Source organism: Thalassophryne amazonica, chromosome 4 (genome assembly GCF_902500255.1).
Source record: "Thalassophryne amazonica chromosome 4, fThaAma1.1, whole genome shotgun sequence".
Lineage (NCBI taxonomy): Eukaryota > Metazoa > Chordata > Actinopteri > Batrachoidiformes > Batrachoididae > Thalassophryne > Thalassophryne amazonica.
In genome coordinates, this window is record NC_047106.1 from 29,883,580 (window position 1) to 29,895,834 (window position 12,255).

The 12,255-nt window shown below is 41.2% G+C and overlaps 1 long non-coding RNA gene across 1 annotated transcript; it reads left to right on the plus strand.

The window, feature by feature from the left end:
* Window positions 1-6,078: 6,078 nt before the first annotated feature.
* LOC117509578 lies at window positions 6,079-7,249 on the plus strand. The gene is made up of 2 exons (XR_004560441.1): window positions 6,079-6,293; window positions 6,766-7,249. It is a non-coding gene; the product is annotated as an uncharacterized LOC117509578 (long non-coding RNA).
* Window positions 7,250-12,255: the final 5,006 nt, after the last annotated feature.

The following is a 12,255-nucleotide window of genomic DNA, read 5'->3' on the forward strand; positions in this document are numbered from 1 at the left end:
GACTTTAACCGTCTTGCATGGAATAATCATATCTATACAAAAGGAGACGTAACAATACGTTAAGTCTGCCAGTTCATCCAAATCGTTGCCACGGGATTGCTTGAAGATGTCCCAGTCTGTGCATTCAAAACATTCCTGCAGGCAGAGCACAGATTCCTCGTTCCAGTCTTTCATGTTCACGGTCTGTGCCCTCTCCCTTATTAGGACAGTTTTACGAATTAAGTTAGCATTAAATATAAGTTAGAAGTTAGCATTAAATGCACACAATTGTGGTCTGCAGAACCCACACGTGGGAGAGGGAGAGATTTATATGCATCCTTCAGTGACCCATAGCAAAGATCCAAATCTTATCCTGCCTGGTTGTGCAGGAAACATACTGATAAAAGTTAGGAAAAGTCTTTTTAAGACAAATGTGATTAAAATCACCAAGAATAAAATTTGGAGCATCAGGAGAGATGGACTGCAGTTTTTGCACCATATCAAAAAGAGTGCTGGAGGCAGCATTGGCCTTTGGGTGTATGTACACTACGGTTATCAATAGCTGAGGAAACTCGCAAGGTGGATAAAAGGGGAGCAACAATACTGATAAAAGTTCAGCTAGAAATGGTTCAAACAACTCCTTATTAGGTAAAGGTCAGGAGTCAGATGGAGACTGCGTGCATGTCAAGCAAGGAAGATAGCACAATGCAGGGGGCAGGACTACGCCCCGAACCAGCTGGGAGAAGGCCAATCAAAGAAGGATGACACCTAAGAATAGAGTAACTTTGTCCAGACTAGGTTGAACAGATTCGACCATATAAAAAGCTCTAGGGAAGGATAGTTGGGGTCCCTCCTGATGTAATCTTTCCTGCTGCTGATCCGCTAGAGGCTACGCTGAGGGACAGACTTCAGAACGGACTTCAGAACGGACCTACAGAATTCTGTATATGGTATATCTTACTTACTCTGTTTCTCAATTAATTTTCTGTAATATATTCCCGCGTGAGAGGTCTATCTCCCGGGACAATTTGAATCATAATTTGGACTCTTGTAACCTTCTTTGCATCAACTACCGCACAGGGACCAGAAGAGAGGACAATGTCCTCTAACGAGGTCACAGGCTTACCTGGTTTCCAACAAGGGTCAACCACACCTCCTCAAAAAGATAAATTTTTCTGTCCCCTTCTTACTCGGAGTTGCTCTCAGAAACCTCCTGGATCATTCTTAAGCTAAGATTCCTTGCTAGGAATCATTAGGCTAAGTTGGGAGCTCTCTGAGAGGACACTGAGAATCTTTGTGAATACAGGCCCTGGAGTTTGCCAAAAGACACCTGAAGGACTCTCAAATGATGAGAAACAAAATTCTCTGCTCTGATGAGCTAAAGAACACTTTGGTGTGTGAATGCCAGGCGTCATGTTTGGAGGAAACCAGGCACCATCCCTATAGTGAAGCATGGTGGTGGCAGCATCATGCTGTGGGGATGTTTTTCAGCAGGAGGAACTGGGAGACTAGTGAGGATTGAGGGAAAGATGAATGCAGCAAAGTACAAAGACATCCTGGATGAAAAGCTGCCCAGGAGCGCTCTTGACCTCAGACTGGGGCGACGGTTCATCTTTCAGCAGGACAATGACCCTAAGCACACAGCCAAGATATCGAAGAAGTGGCTTCAGGACAACTCTGTGAATGTCCTTGAGTGGCCCAGCCAGAGCCCAGACCTGAACCCGACTGAACATCTCTCAAGAGATACGAAAATGGCTGTGCACCGACACTCCCCATCCAACCTGATGGAGTTTGAGAGGTGCTGCAAAGAGGAATGAACAAAACTGCCTAAAGATAGGTGCACCAAGCTTGTGGCATCATATTAAAGAAGACTTGAGGCTGTAATTGCTGCCAAAGGTGCATCAACAAAGTATTCAGCAAAGAGTGTGGATATTTACTGTATATACATGTGATTTCTTAGGTTTTTATTATTATTATTATTATTAAGAAATTAGCAAAAAAAAACTTATTTCATGTTGTCATTATGGAGTGTTGTGAGTAGAATTTTGAGGGGGAAAATGATTTTATTCCATTTTGGAAGTAAGACTGTAACATAACAAAATGTGGAAAAAGTGAAGTGCTGTGAATACTCTCTGGATGCACTGTATAGCAATAAAACCTTGAATCTGTTGATGAATTCTGTTATTTTTATTATTTTACCATTTTGAAGTACTGGTATTTCAACACTTAAATTTTATGATAAAACAATGTTAATTTTAATTCCATTTAACACAGCCATCAGTGAGACCATAGCGACAGAAACTATTCCAAACGTGTATTCCATTATGGGTCTGTGAAAGGCTCCGTTCTGGCTTTGTTTACTTGTGTTGCCTGGATGCCTCATGTGTCAGCATGACTGGTTGTGATTACTCTCAGCTGTGGCTGGTTTAGGTGTTGTTACAGCTGAGCCAATCAAAACCAAGACTGGGACCCAAAAAGCTGGGAGCAGAGTGACGAAAACCGAGTAAAAATTTATTTGTATAAAGATACAAAGAATTTTGCAATGTGCAGGAGACACCGGAGGCAGGAGGAACAGGTTGGACCAGAACAGGTACTGTGACAGGTGACAGGAAACAAGTTGCTGCACACAGAGCTGACAGGTGACTGGTGACGCTGGAAACAGCACAGAAAACTAGGTGAGAAAAATGAGGGGGATATAACAGGTATTCTGTCTAACACAGATGAGGGGTCTGGTACCATGTTGTGAAAACAGAGTTTCTGACAAATTCTGGGGTGGATGAACCTTGGCTTATACGAGGTCTGTGATAAAAGTAACGGACCTTATTATTTTTTTCAAAAACCATATGGATTTGAATCATGTGTGATTACATCAGACATGCTTGAACCCTCGTGGGCATGCCAGTTTTTTCACGCCTGTCGGTTACGTCATTCGCCTGTGGGCAGTCTTTGAGTGAGGAGTCGCCCACCCTCTCGTCGTTTTTTCATTGTTTAGGAATGGCTCAGAGACTGCTGCTTTGTTTGATAAAAATTTTTTCAAAAACTGTAAGGCACAACTGAGTGGACACCATTCGATAAATTCAGCTGGTTTTCGGTAAAAATTTTAACGGCTGATGAGAGATTTTGGTCTGGTAGTGTTGCTTTAAGGACGGCCCACGGCGCCTGATGGCGATCTGCGCTTCGAGGCGGCGGCGTCTCGCCGTTTCAAGTTGAAAACTTACACATTTCAGGCTCTGTTGACCCAGTAAGTCGTCAGAGAACAGAGAACTTTCAGAAGAAGTTGGCATGAGGAGTTTATTCGGACATTCCATTGTTAACGGGCATTTTGTAATGAAAGAACGTGCGGGCAGAGTCGCATGTCGGGCCGGACCCGACCGTGGGGGGTCGCGACAGGAAAAACACCTCCGTTGGAAACCTTAACGGGCAAGTTGGAACATGCCCAAGCTGTTAAACAATTTCTCAGTTACTCACTTGTTGAAAGCCATCAAAAGCCGCCTGAATTTTATAAATGGTTTTCAACACGTAGGTGTTTTTCCTGTCGCGGCGCACACAGATTCGCCGAGTCGTCACGGAAACGACTCAGCGAATTTGCGCGCACGTCTTTCATTACAAAATGTCTTTAAACAGTGGAATGTCCGCATAAAGTCCTCATGCCGGCCTCTTCTGAATCTTCTCTGTTCTCTCACGACGTCCTGGGTGAATTAAGCCTTAAATTAGGATGTTTTCAGGTCAAAACAGGCCGACGACGGCGCCTGGAAGCGCTGCGCGACATCCCGCTCCGTGGGAAGTCCTTACAGCGACAGAAACACCCCATAATCTCTCATCAGCCGTTAAACTTTTCACCAAAAACCAGCTTAATTTCTCGAATAGTGTCCACTCGGATATTCCTCACAGGTCCAGAAAAAATGTTGATAATGCAACGGGCGCTGTCCGCAGCGGCTATTCAGACAAAGGGATTCCAACGGGCGGGGTGGAGCACTCCTCACTCAAGGCCTGCCCACATGCAAATGACGTCACCGACACGTGTGAAAAAACTCACGCATGCGCACGAGGGTTCAAGCTTGTCTGACGTAAAAACATATGAATCAAATCCATTTATTTTTTGAAAAAAAATAAAAAGGACCGCTTTTTTCATCACAGACCTCGTATACCGGTGTAGATGAGTGCAGAAACAGGTGATGATAATCAGCTCCGTGACATGGTGCCTGAAGAAACAGATGGGGAGGGGGAGCAGAACAGAGCACACACCAAGGCAACACAGCAGGTGCATCCTTAAAGATGCTGACTGACGTGTCTTCTCTGTTGAGGTATTTCAGTTGGAGTGGTTCTAATGCGTTAGTTCTCGCCTCACTTAATTATAGAGGTTAGGATTTGGGTTTCTGCTTTATTGTCCTGCTTTGTCACTCTTGTCTTTGAGTTTGTTAATAAAGCCTGACTTCTTTTCTCGCTGCTGTAATTTAAGAAATGTCGGATGATACACTAGACGGAATTTATATCCAAACTTGATCGGACGGTGGACTCTTCAACTTTGCACTATTAAAATCCCAGCATTTTGTATTGGTGAAGTGCATTCATGGGCTCCTCTACGCTGATGACTCTGCTCTGGTGGCACACACACTGGATGGTATCCAGGGGCCAGAGCTTACGGTATGACCATAAATGTTAAGAAAACTGAGGTACTCTACCAGCCTGCTCCTGGGCAGCCAGGCATCCCACCATGGGTCCTGCTGGGTGGAACCCCACTCGTTGAGGTGGAAACGTTCACGTATCAGGGATCTGCAGTGAAAAATGATAACTCCATGGACAGTGAGATTGATGCACGGGTGCGTGCCACCTCAATAGCATTCGGATGCCTTTCAGTTTTCATTTATATCGCGCCAAATCACAACAGAGTTGCCTCAAGGCACTTCACACAAGTAAGGTCTAACCTTAGTAACTCCCAGAGCAACAGTGGTAAGGAAAAGCTCCCTCTGAGGAAGAAACCTCAAGCAGACCAGACAAGGCCTGCCTTAAGGACCGGCTGTGGAATGTGAAACTTACTGTATTGGATTGAACATGAAGCTAAACGTATACAGGGTTGTAGTGCTGAATGCTCTTCTATAGTATATGGACTAGAGGTGTCAACCTTAGATGCCCGTCATGTCTGACGGCTGTCTGTCTGGGCCAACGCCATCTTCGTGGACTGATGGGTATTACCTGGACAGATCGTATTTCTAACGCTGAGGTCCTGAGGTGGGTGGGCATACCAGCTATAGAAGCCATGATTACCCATTCGTAACTCAGATGGACCGGACATGTAATCAGGATGTCTGAAGACCGACTGCTGTGGGACCTGCTTTTTTCTGAGCTGAAGGAGGGGACAAGGCCCCGTGGTCAGCCGCGACTGCATTTTGAGGACACGGTAAAATGTTGAACAGTAGTAAGGGAAAGTGCTGAAGCAATTCACAGAAACTGGGAAAACCAGGAAAACAAAAGAAGATGCCGACAGCATGCAGCTGACTAAACTAATTTCTGGAAATTAACTCTAAACTGTTTATTTTAATATTTGAGCTATAGTTTTCAACTTTTGAACATTTTTCTGAACATTTGGTAGGTTTTTTTTTCCCTCGTTTTCCTTTCTTTCCTTTTTGTTGCGCAGTATTTGTCCTAGCCTGTAATAGACTGACTGACATAGAGACACATAGATAGTTCTTAGTTAAATCAATGTCTTGTTCATTCACACTGGGCTGTGCTACCAAACCTACTGAACCTCTGTTGCCTTTTGTCATCGTATGAACCAAGATATTTGGTGTTTTGTACAGTTAAATTAATTTAATTTGTTAATAAACATAAGTTCCTGCATTTAACCTTCACAGTAACTGATTCAGTGCAACAGAATGTAAAATCTGTCATGAACATCGACAAGAAATAACAAATTGTGAAGAGCAAATGTGAAATGTGAAGTGATAATTTGAAGGTGAGGTTTGCTACAACACATCTCAACTCCCACCAGCCAGTCATGTACAGGCACTCATTTCATGTTCAAACACAGATGCATTCTCAAGTTTCAATCTGTACTAGGTCTTGGGGCTTATACATCCCTTTTAACCACACCCATGAACAATAAAAGCGTGCAGTCACAACTCCCACCCAACCACTGGGTCCAGACTTCAGCCAGCAAAAGTAGAGCCTCCATCTGCTAAAGGGAACCACAAAGGGACACTATGGAAACCGTATCGAGCCGCGATGCTGCACCCACCTACCTGGGATGGTCTATCTTCAACACGTTATGTTGTTGTCTTCCTCTGGGGATTGCTGCAATTGTCTACTCCTGTAAGGTATGGAATCTGCTGCATATCTCCAAGTTAGACCTCTTGTCTCCACATTGTTTTAGAAATAAAAATGTGTGTTGGGGGGGGGGTTCTGGTTTTCTGCTGGAGATGATGTGAAATGTGACTAGTTCCTGGCAATAGGGTAAACTTGTAAAGTAAAAACTAATTTTGACTCATTTTTAAAGCATTGTTTAACCACTTAGATTAATTCTGAATTCATGTTGTTCATTAAACCCAAATCAATGATTTGCAAAAGGAAGTAAAGTTAATTTTCTGTTGCACATGTGGAGCAGCTCTATCACCCCACCACCACCACCCCATCCCCAAAACTGATTAGCCTGTAATGTAATTAAGTTTGATGTGATTGAATTTCCTGAGCCAATGAGCATGTATTGTTTGGCAAAGTGAATGTCACGTCGATTTGATGTGCTTTTGATGAGTGTTTTCTTTTTTTTGTTTGTTCGGTTGTTTTGTTAAGGCAAAAGATGCCAATGCCATGGGCGCGGCAACCCAAGCTCAGGAAGCATCGAGGACGGCCAAGATCCTGAACATTGTCGGACTCGTGTGCGGAATTATTCTCATCATCATTTGCATCGCTGTCAGATTTACTATGTGAAGACTGACAGCTTGTTTGATGCTATATTGTGGCTCATGATATCTGCAGATTTTTTTTTTTTTATGTGTATATGTATAAAGCCATGGACTTCCCCTCCTCCATATGCAGGACCACTAAATACAACCAGATGTCACTCCATGTGTGTCTATGTAGACCCGTGTGTGTGTGTGTGTGTACTTTTTCAAGCTTCTATTAACAGACGTAAGGAATGTTGTTATAAACTACAGCTTCAAAAAACCACACACAAAAACATGTTTGTGTGAGGTGAAAGCTCTCTCTCATACAATATAAAATGCTTGTTTGCTTCTTTTGTTGCACAAATAATAAAAAGCAGTAACATGGAAATACTGTTGTCTCATGATATCTTGTCTAACATGCACATCATGACATTAAACTATAAAAATATAATGCAATGCTAAAATACCCTCGGCCGTATGAGCCGTCTTCTTTATAATATAATTTGCAGTTGTTTAATTGGTATCCTGGTGTGTATGTGTATATATATATATATATATACAGTGAGGAAAATAAGTATTTGAACACCCTGCGGTTTTGCAAGTTCTCCCACTTAGAAATCATAGAGGGGTCTGAAATTTTCATCTTAGGTGCATGTCCACTGTGAGAGACATAATCTAAAAAAAAAAAAAAAAAATCGGGAAATCACAATGTATGATTTTTTTTAATAATTTATTTATGTTACTGCTGCAAATAAGTATTTGAACCCCTACCAACCAGCAAGAATTCTGGCTCTCACAGACCTGACAAGGACCTAGACCTGCACAAAGCTGAGATGGACTACAGAACAACAGGCAAGCAGCTTGGTAGAAGACAACAACTGTTATGATTATTTATTAGAAAGTGGAAGAAACACAAGATGACTGTCAATCTCCCTCAGTCTGGGATTCCATGCAAGATCTCACTTTGTGGGGTAAGGATGATTCTGAAAAAGCTCAGAACTACACAGGAGGACCTGGTCAATGACCTGAAGAGAGCTGGGACCACAGTCACAAAGATTACATTAGTAACACATGATACTGTCATAGTTTAAAATCCTGCAGGGTAGCAAGGTCCCCCTGCTCAAGCCAGCACATGTCCAGGCCCATTTGACGTTCATCAGTGACCATCTGGATGATCCAGAGAAGGCATGGGAGAAGGTCATGTGGTCACAGGAGACCAAAATAGAGCTTTTTGGAATCAGCTCCACTTACCATGTTTAGAGGATGAGAACAACCCCAAGAAAACCATCCCAACCGTGAAGCATGGGGGTGGAAACATCATACTCTGGGGGTGCTCTTCTGCAAAGGGGCCAGGACGACTGCACCGTATTTAAGGGAGGATGGATGGGGTCATGTATTGTGAGATTTTGGGGAACAACCTCCTTCTCTCAGTAAGAGCATTGAAGATGGGTCATGGCTGGGTCTTCCAGCATGACAATGACCCCAAACACACAGTCAAGGCAACTAAGGAGGGGCTCCGTAAGAAGCATTTCAAGGTCCTGGAGTGGCCTGGCCAGTCTCCAGACCTGAACTCAATAGAAAATCTTTGGAGGGAGCTGAAACTGCAAACCTGAAAGATTTGGAGAAGATCTGTATGGAGGAGTGGACCAAAATCCCTGCTGTAGTGTGTGCAAACCTGGTGAACAACTACAGGAAACATTTGACCTCTGTAATTGCAAACAAAGGCTACTGTACCAAATATTAACATTGATTTTCACAGGTGTTCAAATACTTATTTGCAGCAGTAACATACAAATAAATTATTTTAAAAAATCATACATTGTGATTTCCGGAATTTTTTTTTTTTTTAGATTATGTCTCTCACAGTGGACATGCACCTAAGATGAAAATTTCAGACCCCTCCATGATTTCTAAGTGGGAGAACTTGCAAAATTGCATGGTGTTCAAATACTTATTTTCCTCACTGTATATATATATATATATATATATATATATATATATATATATATATATATATATATATATATATATATATAATATAAAATATTAATTAATTATATATTTATCGTTATTTACTTTAATTATTAAGATCCTATTGTCTTATGTACAATTTGTACATATGATCAATGAACTCATCAATCAACCATTAACAATATTTACATTTTAATGGCATCTGCAAGAGGCCGTGCGCATACATGAGCTTTTGACAAGTGCAGGTTAGCTTTGACTTAGCGGACGTTAGCATGCATGCTATGTTTTGGAAATCACTCCAGAGGTGTTATCAGGTTACAAAAACAGCCTTTTCAGTTCTATAAGTGTTTATTTCTTGCTAGCTTTTACATAATATAGAACAAAGAGGTTGTATTTACAAACGAAACAAAGTTTGCAGCTAGCTAGACCAGCCTGTGACATCGCAGTGCCGCTCTACTCTAGCTGGCTGTCACCCCCGCCTCTAAAAAAAGGAACAGAATGAAGCAGAATGTCCCTTTTTAACCTCTTAAAATAGGTCAATGTGAGCCATCTCTGAACTTGTCCAAGGTCTGTGTCCCAAGAATGTTCCCTGTGAATTTGAAGACTCGAGCAGTCATAGGACTGGACTTATGCTGAGCACAGACAGATGGACGGATAGAAGCAAAGTCTTCGCAATACCCGATATCCATATTGATGGCCTCTGGTAAAAAAATTTGTTTGAAATTCATAGGCACATCCATACAGTATGGACAACACTCGATTTATACAGCACATAATAAATTTTATCTTCAAGGTAACCAATACGTTAATGAACATCAAGCATGTTCATTCATTCCAAAGCTTTGGCAAAATTTGTAAAATGCAATGACTCAATCAGTGGTGTAGTCTACGTGGAACGCAGGTAGACGCCGTCTACTCACCTAAAATGACCGGGAATTTACGTCTACCCACTTCAAATTGCCCCGGGGAACGTGACGGTGTAAATAAAATAAGCGCTTATTGACTGTAATTTTATTTTCTCCCTTTAAAAGACAGCCATCAGGCGTCCATCACTGCAGTGCACCGTATGTTCCACCCCCGCTCGCTCTGCTAGATAAGAGTTTTAATTGGCTCATAGAGAGATGGGGCGGGGCTACCAGGTAATCAGCGCGAAAGCCGCACACAAAGAAGAATGGTGGAAGTATCGATGGTGATTATTACACGAAAAAATGAAAAGAAAACAGGCCTCGGTTTTAGATTTTTTTTTTTTTCTTTTCCAAAACGTCCACCTGCTGCTTCAGGGCCGATTGATGAAGTTTGCACCCTGAGTGGAGGAGATAAACCTGGCGCTGTCTGCATTTCTGGTAAGTGGGCCAGCCTACGACAGCTAGTTTTTTTATTTGTTCACTAAGCTAATGGGCCTTTCACACTGAATACGTCAGGCGCGTCAAAAAACGGTCTAAAAAGCATTATTTTCAATGAGACGCGTTGCTTTTTAGATGCTGACGGGAGCGCGCATTGCCGCTTGTCGGCAGGCTGACGTGGACATAGTTCAAGCCAATCCAACTTTCTGAGCCGTGACGTACCTTTGCGTTGTCCAATAGGAACGATGCGTCGGGCCAAAACACGGAAGACTAGTGGCAGAAACAAACCACTGATCTGTAAAAAATGGATCGGTGTAGAAATAAACCACTGATCTGTACAAAACAAACGTGTCACAGGACTGCTCATTTATGGAGCAGTTTTATGAAGAAAAATCCTTGGAAATGTTTTTGTTGTTGTTGTTTGTTACCTCAGAATTTCTGATTACTGTTAAAAAAGTTTAAAACACTTGTAATTAAAATAGCTAAATAAATCAATAAATGGTTCTTTAGAAACCTTTCATCTGTAAATTAAAACCACCTGTTATTTCAGATTAGATAATTTCTTGTTTAACATAAGGAACCTCAGACATTTATTTTTAGACAAAATAACATGGAAATTTGTACATTTTTTTAAGTCTGGTAGATTATTTATATCTCATTTCAACCAGAAAAACAGACACCGTAAATAAATACAAATGTTTATTATAAATGCAACAGGAAATAATTTAGCAATGACTGCAGTGATTGTAAAGTAGGATTTCTGTGACATAAACCTCCTGATGAATTTTTTTTAATGCTTATTTCAACTTGTAATTTTGACAAAATATGTAATTGCCTTTAATGTTGTTATCAGGACAGAGTCATTTCTAAAATATGAATTTGAGCACAATAAGTGGAGAGCTTCTACTTGTGCAAATGTCTTTTGACTTTGATTCGTGGACATTTTTAATGATCCATTCATTTATTGTTAAAATATAAAATGAAACAGCTTTTTAAAAAATAATAGAGTTTTGCCGGTAATCTACAGATGTCTCTTGAGCTTGAGTCCCGTTGGCTGTTGGATCGTGTAGTTTTAAAATGACTGGAATTGGTAAGTGTCATACTCCCAGTAGTTGCATGGTTGTCTTAGTTAGTTAGTTGGTTGTCTTCATACTATACTTTTGTGCCACTGATTTGGCCTACAATGTTTTTGTCATGGGTTGAAAAGGTTTCTGCAAAGTAAAGCATCTACCATATTTTCATTGTATGTGAATTTTCTGGGAGCTAGCTTCTGTCCTTCAGCCTAGCTGCTGTTTTAATGGAACTTAACGTATACTAATACTAGCTTGTTTATACTGGGTAGGTTTCCTTATGGACCACAAAGCCTACAGGTTCCAGTCCCCCGTCTGGACCTGATGATGGACTGTCAATTTCAACAGAGATTGTGGTAGGAGGCGTGAGGCTCTACAGCCAGTGCATGCTCATGTAGACCGGTGTGTTCTGTTTTGTTTTTGTTTATGCGTCTAAACTGTCCACAAACAACGTGGGGCCATGCGGATTATATGAAGGGTGAATCTTGCAGCTGCTGAATTTGACAGTACAGGCTCATATCCGATACTAAATACAGGGAGGAAAAGTGAACTCTTGCAGTATACTTAGTTGGGAGGCAATAATCTGCTCCTTATTATTGTTAAGAGAACTTTTCTTTCTTAATAACAAGGAGTCACAGTCACTTTTTTTTTGAGTGACTGTGACTTAAAGTTGTCTTATTTCCTGTTAAACAATGTACAGTAGCTTGCATATGATACTTTTGGCTGGATTGAACATTGTTTATTCCTGGTTTATGACCTGATTAAATTTCTTTGTTAAATTAGGTTTTCAGATGCCAGAAAATAAATGTATTTGATCTTTGTATTTTTAATCACTCTTTTAGATTTACTGTTGTATACTGTATTTTGCAATTGGTGCAAATTACTTACTTACATTCTGACACATTTCTCACATTTATAGTGGCAAATATAGAATATAAATGATCAGATGGAAAGTATAGATCTATTTGTTGTTATGGTGTTAAAAATGTTAATAACCGGGGCGCAATGCAC